The following is a 10,187-nucleotide window of genomic DNA, read 5'->3' on the forward strand; positions in this document are numbered from 1 at the left end:
GTCGTCGTTAGTCAAGCCACTTTGTTTCTCTCGGAGAACTCTTGCGTAGCAGCCCGAGAACTTACTCACATCTGCTCGAATCTTGTCCTATCTGCTGCTAAGTGCTCGGTTTAGTCTACAAGGGAACTCGACCCTTTGTTCGTTGTACCTTTTTTCTATTCATGCCCAAAGTCCCTCCTTCCTTTATCCAGTGTGGACAATAGGATCACTGCTAATTTGCAACCATGTTGTGCAAAGCAGAAGGTCTTCGGCAGCAGTAAAGTTTTGTTCCTTGGTTTTCTTTGGTTTGTTAACAGGTGCTGGATTCTTTATAGGACTATTGATGGCCTGAACACTATGTTCAGCATCAGACTCCAAGTTCACAGGTATTGAAGGTACCGTATTGGAACCCTGCAATGGTGTACTAGTATTTGAACCTGGAAAGGAATATGCAAAAGGATTTCCTTGAACTGAACCTACAGGATTCCTGACAAAGTTCATGTAATGGTTCCAATACAGAGCAGATTGTGAGGCTGGAAGCATGGTTGATTCGGAACTTGTATTTCCTGTCTGAATGGGAGCCCACATTGTTGTTGGACCTTGAGTTGGATTAGGAAAATTAAGGTTGCCCATCATGCTGCAATCCATAGGATGCTGCTGCATGAAGCCCCTGGGCCATAATGGGGGTGGAGGGGGAAATTGCTGACCAGTTGAATTGTTTGACATCGCCTGAGAATTTGTGGCATTGTTTGCTAGGTCCATTCTATGATTTGTGCACATGGGATAAATGTTGTGAAATGGTGTAAACACAATGCAGTGGACATTATAATGAAGAAACATAGTACGAATGCAAAGGCAAAGCCATTATAGAATGAAAATAAATAACACAAGTCTTGATCAACTTTTCGAGTTGCAACAGCACAGCATCATGAAAACAGAGTCTTCATACTACATTTAAGTAGGCAATTCCATACATACATCTAGCTTATGAGAATGTCATACCAGTAAGACTTAAACGGAGATGACCACTTAATTGTCGTTTCATAGCACACAACCTAAGAGTTGTTGCTTGCCGACGACTACTTATAAGTTCAAAAGGATGGCATCTTTCTTAAGCTAGAATACATGGCTAATATATATTCCAGTAGCTATTGCGCGTAGACCTATTAGAATCGCTGAAGTACCACTCATCACTGACTTCGGGACAGTACAAGTCATCTTCATCAAAAGATCGATCAATAACTGTTGGAGGGGTCGATGAAGTTGTAGGTTCAACACTTATGTCATCGTCCTGGGACTTAGCAATTTCTAGAAAAGCTTGGACTTTTGCCTCTAAGGCATCTTGTTGCAGCAATTCTAGTCTTTCTTTGATGGCAAACAAGGTTCTTGCTACGATCTCTTCATCATGCATGTGGTCTAAATCATGATCTACTAAACCACCCAGTGATTTGGTGGCATCCTCGGCACAGTCAACAAGGACTTTGAGCAAAGCCTTCATGTTTTCTTCTGTCGAGGATGCCATGATGAAATGTGCTGCAAACAATCTCTATTGCTTCTTAAGAGCAGAGCGTAGGCGTCCACACCGGTCACGGTTCTGCCTCCCACCCGACATCCTCCGCTCCGCGCTTTCGTCGCTGCCATCAACGGTCGTCGCTATCCCGTCCATGATGCTCGCCGCCCCTGCTCCCCCACGCTGACTACACGCACCCTGCCATCCTCGCCCTCCTCCGCGCACGCGTCGGACGCTCGCCATGCTCGCCTCCCTCCCCTCCGGCCCTTCCCTCCATCCTCAGCCCTTCCCTCGGAAAAAAGTCTAGCCCCCAAACTCCCCAGCGGGGGGCGAGCCTAGGAGCTGAACCAACCGTACAACAGTTTCTCCCCAATTCCTCTGCCGTTTGTCCCCTTCGGAAACCCAATGGCGTCGCCCGACGACGAGTCCGCGCAGCCACCATCGAAGCGGCCCCGACGCGATGCCGAACCTGAGGTGGACGCCGCTGAGCCATCACCGCGCGTGGTGCTCAACCCAGCGTTCTGCGATCTCGGTACGCACCCGACAACCCGACCTCCCACGTCTTCTCTGCGCTTCCGTTTCTGTTACGCGCGTCTCTAATCGTGTTCTCATGTTACAGCCCGTGGCCACCGACGCGATCGCCGGGACGTGAGCAGAGTATTCACCGTCGCCGGGAGAGACAACGAGAGAATATTTGGTAGGTGTTTCTATTCAGATATTTCGTAACCTCCTCTGTTCTGTTACAGCATATTTATTCTCACATGGGGATGGCTCACAAACAGCCCACACGCCTCAATACCCACTACGGAATACACCCAACGCACACGGCCCATCTTCAGCCTCCAGTCCCAGCTCCATCAGCGATAGGTGCTCCGTCTCCTTGGTCGTCAGGCATGACAGTTGCCCCCTCCCGAGAAGTTGCTTGTCCCCAAGCAACAGCTTGAGGAAAACGAGCCTTCACCACATGTAAGTCCTCCCAAGTTGTGGAATCGTGAGGCAGATGACTCCAGCGAATGAGCACCTGAGGAATGGCACGATTTCCTTTCTTCACCAATCTGCGATCCAAGACTTCTAGTGGAACGACACTGCGATAAGACAAATCATCATAGTGGGGAAGAGAGGAGAACACTGGTGAATAATTAGGGGTGAAAGGCTTCAATTGAGAGACGTGGAACACTGGGTGTATCTGGGCATCAGCAGGTAACTCCAAACGATATGCGACCTCGCCCACCTTCTCCAAAACCTTGTAAGGCCCAAAAAATTTGAAGGCTAACTTGGGGCACGGTCGATTCACAGCCGAAGACTGGACATACGGTTGAAGTCTGAGCAAAACCATCTCCCCCACTTGGAATTGTCTCTCAGTGCGTGCACGATCAGCTTGCATTTTCATCCTGTTTCTGGCAGCAGCCAAATGCTCTTGCAGCATGCTAGAAAAGGCACTCCTGTCAGCAAGCAACTGAGCCACATCCTGGTTTGTATCCGCAGAGAGCACTGGTGCTGCAGGAAAAGGAGGTTCATAACCATATAAAGCTTTGAAAGGAGAACACCCCAACGCAGTGTGAAAGGATGTGTTGTACCAGAACTCTGCCAACGGAAGCCAAGCTTTCCATTTTTTTGGTTGAGCATGTACTGCACAGCGTAGATACATTTCGACACACTGGTTTACTCTTTCACTCTGGCCATCCGTTTGTGGATGATAGGCCGTACTCAGATTCAACTTGGTGCCCAAAAGCTTGAACAGATGAGTCCAAAAATTACTAGTAAAAATCTTATCACGATCACTGACCATGGACTGGGGCAACCCATGAAGCTTAATCACATGATCTAACAGGAGCTGAGCTACTTGAGCAGCTGTGAATGGGTGTTTCAAAGCCAGGAAGTGAGCATATTTTGTGAAGCGATCAACAATCACCAAAATTGTATCATAACTTTCAGATTTGGGCAACTTCTCAATAAAGTCCAGTGTGATATCCTGCCAGGCACCTGCAGGAACAGGTAAAGGCTGAAGCAGCCCTGCAGGGTGGATTCTTTCACTTTTGGCCTGCTGACACACCTGGCATTGCTTGACAAAGTTCTCCACATCTCCTTTTAATCCCTTCCAATAGAACAACTTTTTTATGCGTTGATATGTCGCCTGAACGCCAGAATGACCACCAAGGGCACTGTCATGCATAGCTGACACGAGCTTGGTCCGTAAAGCTGAGTTGTTACCGATCCATATCAATTCACCTTTCTTAATCACCCCTTTACTGAGCTGAAAGCCGTCCTCATCTGGACTATGTAAACTGAGTTTGGCGAGCAACTGTTGCGCTTCCAGATCACTGAAATAAGAATTGAGCACTTCCTGCATCCATAGAGGCTGCACCTCACTAATTAAAGTCATGACCAGCAAGGGTCCCACTCTGGAAAGTGCATCAGCCACAATATTCGCTTTGCCTTGCTTATAAACTACCTTGAATTGCATGCCCATCATCTTAGCCATTGCCTTCCTTTGAAGTTCAGAATGTAACTCCTGCTGACCCAAGAAACTCAAGGCTCTGTGGTCTGTGTGAATCTCAAACTCACTTCTCTGAAGGTAATGGCGCCACTTATCCACAGCCATAATAAGAGCTAGAAACTCCTTTTCATAAATGGACAACTGCTTGTTTTTTACTCCCAGTGCCTTGCTCAAATAAGCCAAGGGTCGTCCTTGCTGTAGCAGCACTGCTCCTAGACCGTGCTCACTAGCATCTGTCTCAACTACAAAAGTCTTCTGAAAATCAGGTAGTGCCAGCACAGGTGTAGTGCACATTGCTTGTTTCAGCGCTTGGAATGCCCCAGTTGCCAGTTCAGTCCACACAAATTGTCCCTTCTGTAACAGCTGAGTAAGAGGCTTAGCAATAGTGCCATAATTCTTGACAAAGCGCCTGTAATAACCAGTTAAACCGAGAAAACCCCTGAGCTCAGTAGCATTGCTAGGTTGTGGCCATTGCAGCATCGCAGTAGTCTTGGCTGGGTCTGTTGCCACCCCTTTAGCAGATATGACATGGCCTAAATAGATCAGTTCCTATCGGCCAAAAACACATTTCTTTTGTTTTAAATAGAACTGATGCGATTTCATTGCTTCAAACACCAACCTGAGATGTTCTAAATGGGACTGCCAGGAAGGACTGTACACAAGGATATCATCTATGAATACCATCACAAAGTGTCTGAGATATGGAGCTAATACCATGTTCATGGCACATTGAAAGGTGGCAGGTGCATTGGTTAAGCCAAAGGGCATAACCTTAAACTGGTAATGACCATGATGTGTTTTAAAGGCAGTTTTATACTCCTCTCCTTCTCCCATTCTTACTTGGTGGTATCCCGAAGTCATGTCCAAGCTAGAAAAAAATTTGGTGCCTGCCAGCTCATCCAAGATTTCTTCCACAACCGGCATAGGAAACCTATTCTTGATGGTCATGTCATTAAGTTTGCGGTAGTCCACACAAAAACGCCACGTACCATCCTTCTTTTGAACCAACAAAACTGGAGAGGCAAAAGGACTAACACTATGTTCTATGAGGCCTGCCTTCAGTAATTCAGAAATTTGCCTTTCTATCTCGGTTTTGTGGGCTGGTGAATATTTATAGGGCCTGGCATTCACAGGGACTGACCCTGGAATCAGAGGAATGTGGTGATCAAATGGTCGAACAGGGGGTAAAGTTGTGGGAATAGCAAACATCGCTTTGAATTCATCCAACAGATTCTGCAACTCCACACCAACAGTTGGTTCCTCAGACTTGGGGGTTACTTCCAGCAAGGCCAAAGCCCAGACATCATTTCCTTTTAACCATTTGTCCACCTGCATAGTAGACACCTCCACCACTCTTCCACACTGTCCCTCAGTCCCCTTCAATTTGACCTCTTTGCCATCAACTGAAAAGCTGATCACCTTCTCCTCCCAATCACAGTGCATTGGACTGTGTTGCTTCAACCAGTCATAACCTAAAATAGCATCATACGCCCCTAACTCCAAGACTCTCATGTTAGTCCTGAAAGTGTGTCCATCTGCCCACCATTCCAGTGAATGCACCATTTGGTCACTTCTGAGAATTTCACCATTAGCTACCTTCACAATAGCCGGAGAACACTTGGATGTAACGAGACCAAGTCTGTCCACCATCAGCCTATTAATGAAACTGGCTGAGCTTCCTGAATCCACCAATACCAACATCACCTGATTGTGGACAAGGGCCCTGACTCCCATACAATCGTCAGAGACAGCCCCACTGATAGCATGTAAAGAGAGCCGAAATTCCTCCTCCTCCACTTGCTCCTCTTTCTCAATATGGCTCAGTGTTTCATCAGACAACATCATTCCCAGCTCCTCAGTAGTCAGAGCATTTAATTGCATCTAAATTTTTTTTGGGCATCTAGACTGGTGGCCTGGTTCATACTTCTCCCCACACGAGAAACACAAACCATTTTGTCGTCTATATTCCTTGACCAACCTCTCCTTGGATAACTCTATTGCTGGGGCTTGTGGTCTGCCTTCTGTCCTTCCCACTGGACCATTGAATTTTGGTTGAGATACTATCTTTAGAGATTTTTGTCGCTGCTTTTCTAAAATCTTCTGTTGTATCTGTGCCAACCTAGCAGCTCGATCCACGGTCGTGGGCATATGCGACTGAACTGAACCCTGCAGTTCTTGTTTCAACCCCTTGATAAAATGCGCCACAAACAGTGTTTCATCCAAGCCTTGGTTATGCACCGCAGTTGCATACCTCACCTCATCGAACTCCTTCAAATATTCCTCCACCGACCCCTTCTGGTAAACCGTCATCAGGTTGTTCATCGCCTGCGAATATTCATCCGCCCCAAACTTCTTCATCACAGCATCCACAAACTCCTCCCACGTTACTAATCCATACTGCAACTTAAAAATCTGAAACCATCGTGAAGCATTCCCCTCCATATGCAGTGAGGCTGATGTTACCCAGACAGCTTCAGGGACTCGATACATCGCGAAATAATCAGCACACTTCCTCAACCAAATCTTCGGCTCCAATCCATCAAACCTAGGGAAGGTCCACTTCGGTATAGATACAGGTGGATACTCCCCCGCATCTCCACCACCATTCCCACCTCCCCGATCGCGAACAGGAGAATAACCGCGATACCTTCGATTGGCGTTTGGCTCGTGATGTCGAGGTTCCCCGTGAGCTCTCTCCTCCATCACCGATTCTGAACCTTCCATGTTCCGCGCCATCCACTCGAGTCGGATCTCGGCCACCTCTCGTCCAGTTTTCTCCAATTGCTGCACCAAATGGACCCGCTCTTCCACCGCCTTCTGAGCCACGGCCGCCGCCAATTCCGACTGCATCATCAGCTGCTGTTGTACCTCCTCCACTCCAACGACCTTCTCCGTCAGCCGATCGATCTTCGCCATCATCCGATCCCATCGATCCCCGTCTTCCTTCTCCTTGTTCGCCATGGCCTCAAGTACAAACCGGGTCTGCACCGAGGGTTTTGGAACGGGCGCCGTCGCGACTGACCCACTCCGAGGAGCGCGAGCTTTGATACCAGGTTGTTACAGCCCGTGGCCACCGACGCGATCGCCGGGACGTGAGCAGAGTATTCACCGTCGCCGGGAGAGACAACGAGAGAATATTTGGTAGGTGTTTCTATTCAGATATTTCGTAACCTCCTCTGTTCTGTTACAGCATATTTATTCTCACATGGGGATGGCCCACAAACAGCCCACACACCTCAATACCCACTACGGAATACACCCAACGCACACGGCCCATCTTCAGCCTCCAGTCCCAGCTCCATCAGCGATAGGTGCTCCGTCTCCTTGGTCGTTGTGATGGCCCCTGGCCACCGGTGTGCGCAGATGCCGGGACGTGAGCTCTGATCGCCGCCAGAACTTGGCAAACGAAACAGGTATGAGACAATTGTCTTCTACTCATATTTCGATGTCCTTTGGTTACATCCTGACAGCCTATATAGGCGCCCAAACGGTCTCGTCCACAACCCACTCACGTATGCCGTCGCGGTCCACTCCCAACTCTGTTACAATCAATTCAAACATTACACACGCACACACCCACATCCTGCCTCCTGTCTCCTCCGTCGTGGATGTGCTTAGGTATCGGCCGTGACAGTCGTCAGGCATGACATCTCACCGCGGCGTCCATCCAGACTTCGATGTAGGCGGGGGCGGTCTCCGGGGGAGCGCGCTTCACGAGGGCGGCTTCGCCTACTGCTGGTCCGGCGCGCGCGCGACGGTGGGCGCCAGGGGCGGCGGGCGGTACTGCTTCGGTGCAGAATCGTCGCTGAGCAGCCGGTAGAGATGGATCCCACGACCTCCGGGGAGCGCCACCTCTGCCGCATTGGGGTCTCGAGAGGGGATGATCCCGTAGGTGCGCTCGGGGAGTCCCAACACAGCTTCGGGTTCGGGGGCACGGGGAAGTTCTCCCACCAGCGCAGGTTTGTCAACTACGGCGTCAAGTTCGGCGTCGGCGACACGGTCGTCTGCGCCGTGGACCTCGATTCCAAGCCCATGACATCGATAGGGTTCGCGAGAAATGGCGAATGGCTTGGTATTGCGAGGCATTTTGATGCGGGTGAGAAAGGGCTTGGTCTGGTTGACGCTCCTCTGAGGCTGATGCGATGGGGATTCGCACTGTTTCCCCATGTCCTGCTGAAGAATGTTATCGTGGAGATGCAGTTCAGTAGGGAGGATGGGCTGCTGCCTGTTGATGGTTATGAACCCTGGGCCTCAGCTTTTTCTCAAAGGAATTCAGAATTTGGCCCTTCGTTTGAGCAAAATAAATGTGAGGTCATGATGATGGTCGGTCTTCCGACCTCTGGCAAGTCAACATGGGCAGAGAAATGGGTCAAGGAGCATCAGGAGAAACGTTATATCCTTCTCGGAACTAACCTTGTATTGGAGCAAATGAAGGTTGGTTTCCTTCTAGTGGCAATTGTATTAGGGAGTTCCCTTAATCCTGCAACCTTTTTTTTCAATATATAACTAATACCTTGATCATTGCAGGTGCCAGGATTATTGCGTAAGAATAACTATGGTGAGCGTTTTGAACGACTGATGGATTGTGCTACATGGATTTTCAACAAACTGCTGACTAGGGCTGCAAATACCCCTCGCAACTTCATTATCGATCAAACGAATGTTTACAAGAATGCTCGCATTCGCAAGTTGAGGCCATTTGCTAACTACCGCAACGTAAGCTGCAAAAGAGAAAAAGGAAATGATAGGTTTCCTGTATGGTAGCACTGGATTGGTTCATAAATACTCCCATATGCAACAGACTGTTGTGGTCATGTTCCCAACTCCAAGTGAACTGAAATCCAGGGCAGCGAAGCTTTTCAATGAGATGGGAAAGGAAATACCAGCTGAAGCAGTTAACGAAATGACAGGTACCTGGACATACACACATTATCATTTAACATGTTCGCTGCCTAGCTCCTTTTTCCCATTATCTATACATCCATTACTTACCAGTTACCTTAAATTATCTTTTTCAGCCAATTTTGTCCTACCACTCTCGAAGGATATGCCTCATTCGAAGGAGCCTTTTGATGAGGTATACTCAAATGTTGATATTATTGTACATCTTCTGACTAGCGTCAAATGATTACTTAGCTCATTGAGCTTAAAAAACATTTTTAGGTAATCTTCACAGAGCTTTCTAGGGATGAGGCTCAGAGAACCCTAGATGATATGCAGCGTGTGTTGCCAAGAAATGTGACCCCAAGCTATGGAAACTCTGGCAACCAAAAACATGTAATGGTGCCTTTATTGTTATTTTTGAAACAGTGCCTTGTATGTTTTATGTCATCATGGATCAGATTAGTGTAAATATGCAACGCTATACAACAATGTTCTGATGTTCTGGTGCTTACAGTATAGTTCAACATATGCTGGGACTGCTGCTCCACTTGATCCTGAAGCCACTTGTGCAAATCAAGGTGCACAGTTTTCAAACATCTGGTGTTATTTTCCTATTTATTTAGTGAGACATTTGGAGTTCATTTTGTCTGAATTAAATAACAAGTTTCAGTTGAGGTTAACTGAAATATGTGATTTTGTATAAACTGAACCAACGTAAACCAATTTTATTAGGCTACTTAGTAGCAGGGATATAAATTAATATAAAGAATGGAAGTTGTTAACTTGCATAAACTACTGTGTTGAAATCATGTTCATTTTAGCCTTGTCTGCACCTGTTAACTACCCATTTGTCTATACAACTAAGTGCAGTTCATAGTCCGAACTAATGTATCACCATTTTGTCTTAATTATTGCATACAAAACTAATGAAACATGATTATATTTCTGCATTTTAACGAGTGAGTAGTCCCATAAAATATCAAGAACGACATCCAAAACTAATCCGTTTTTTTCACGTGGTTTGCTGACATAAGTGGCTTTTGTTTTTGTAGTAGCCAGTTGTCCTTTCTGAACCCTCTCATGCATGGAACCCTCTCATCTGTTGTTATGTTTGTACAACAGTGTTGTACGAGTGCCTGCGACAGGAGCTTGTACGCTAGTGTGTTTTCTTCCGGCTGATTGTTTTGCTCTGTGAAGGTTTGAATTCTCGAACATAGTATAGATCAATCATTCAATTAGATGCATTAGGTTGGCATTAATATCCAGTGATCTGAGTAGCTTGTACAAAACATTATGCCAACCTAATGATAAAACTGT

General features: G+C 47.2%; 1 pseudogene; it reads left to right on the forward strand.

The window, feature by feature from the left end:
- The first annotated feature begins 1,877 nt into the window (after nt 1-1,877).
- LOC103648598 (heterogeneous nuclear ribonucleoprotein U-like protein 1) lies at nt 1,878-9,747 on the forward strand (annotated as a pseudogene).
- The last annotated feature ends 440 nt before the right edge of the window (nt 9,748-10,187 follow it).

This window comes from Zea mays, chromosome 2, assembly GCF_902167145.1.
Source record: "Zea mays cultivar B73 chromosome 2, Zm-B73-REFERENCE-NAM-5.0, whole genome shotgun sequence".
Classification (NCBI taxonomy): Eukaryota; Viridiplantae; Streptophyta; class Magnoliopsida; order Poales; family Poaceae; genus Zea; species Zea mays.